The following is a 1,582-nucleotide window of genomic DNA, read 5'->3' on the forward strand; positions in this document are numbered from 1 at the left end:
GTTAATTTGGAATACTTCACAAATTTGCATGTCATCCTTGTTCAGGGGCCATGCTAATCTTCTCTGTATCATTCCAGTTTTTTAGTTTATGTGCTGCTGAAACGAGCACTACAGATTAATTTGGGAGAGAGGACACTAAATAGGAGGAGATACAACAGGAAAGATTTCATGCAGAAAATGCTGCATAGGCTGCATTATTATAAAAGAAGCAAGGAATTCTGTGAGACAAAGATAAGAAGAGATTAAATTCCAGGGATGGGGAATAGCCAGTACTGTAAACATATAGATGGAAGAAGAAATGTTGTGAATGAAAAACTGAGAGAAGTCTATTAAGGTTGAATTGTAGAATATGGGAGGGGAAGTAAGTATAATGAGGCTGGGAAGTAAGTACAAAGAGCCCAGAAAGGTAGATTGATGCCAGGTTGTGAAAGGCTTTGAAAGCTAAACAGGGGAATGTATATTTGATACTAAAGGCAGTAGAAATCAACTGGAGTAGGTTTACTAGGATAATAACATATTCAGATCTGTGTGTAAGGAAAATTACTTTGAAAGCAGTTTGGAAATTTGCAGTAGAAAAGGCAAATTAAGAGGCTGTTTCAATAAACTAGATGAGCAGAGATGAGGGCTGCATAAGGGTGGTAGTTGTATGAGTGAAGAGAAAGGGTAAAATTTGAGAGAAGTTATGAAAGTAGAAATGACAGGATTTGGTGACAGATAATGGATCTGAGATACTGGAAGTACTTAAACAGAAAGAGGGCAGATTTAGGAGAGATAAAGAATTCAATTTGGGGCATATTAAATTTGAGATATCTCTGGAATATCTACTTTGAACTATCTAATAAGCAATTCTTGAAAGCTCTTGAAGTAGATGTAGGTTGGATGCATAGATTATTTCTTTCATGTCATTTTAGCCAATCTGATGAGTGTGAGATAGAATTTTAACATTTTAAATTTGCTTTTTTTGTAATTGTTATTTATGATTCAGAGCATTTTTAAAATGGCTTTCAGTAGCTTGAATCTCTTCCTCTAAAAACTGCCTGTTCCTATCCTCTTACCATTTATCAACTGGGAATCGTTCTTATTCTACTGGGAGCTTCTGCTGGTTCAAAACTACCTCTCTTTGGTAGGATGGTTTGATGGTTTGATATGGGATGGTTACACTCTTCTCCAAAGATCAGAGTCATAGAGTTACTGTTTGCTTCCTGGAATTTGCTCCTTGTTTAGTTACAGCTAGGTCTAACACTCACAGTTCTTTGCCTTAGGTCTGTGTGCTGATACTAGATAGTAACAGATCTGTTCTGGACCTTCTCCTGCTCCCAGTGCTTGATCAGGACTACCCTCATCTGTCCTGTGTTGCCTAAGTGCCCTATCTTGATTCTCTTACTACAACCTGGACACACTTGTCCAGACCCCATCCACAGTGTCCATAGACTTCTCTGTCTCCCCGCTGGAAAAAATAACTCACTATGATTTTTTTTCTTGACTTTTCTGATCATAATGGTACATTTTCTGGATTTTTATCATGGTATGGCTAGTGAGTTAGAATCTAATGCTTCCTTTGTGTCATCTTGACTCTACTATT

At 37.4% G+C, this 1,582-nt stretch overlaps 1 non-coding gene across 1 annotated transcript; it reads right to left on the reverse strand.

The window, feature by feature from the left end:
* On the reverse strand, positions 1-109 carry LOC141496759 (U6 spliceosomal RNA). The gene has a single exon (XR_012471155.1). It is a non-coding gene; the product is annotated as a U6 spliceosomal RNA (small nuclear RNA).
* Between the last annotated feature and the right edge of the window lie 1,473 nt (positions 110-1,582).

The sequence above is a fragment of the Macrotis lagotis genome, chromosome 8, assembly GCF_037893015.1.
Source record: "Macrotis lagotis isolate mMagLag1 chromosome 8, bilby.v1.9.chrom.fasta, whole genome shotgun sequence".
NCBI lineage: Eukaryota > Metazoa > Chordata > Mammalia > Peramelemorphia > Peramelidae > Macrotis > Macrotis lagotis.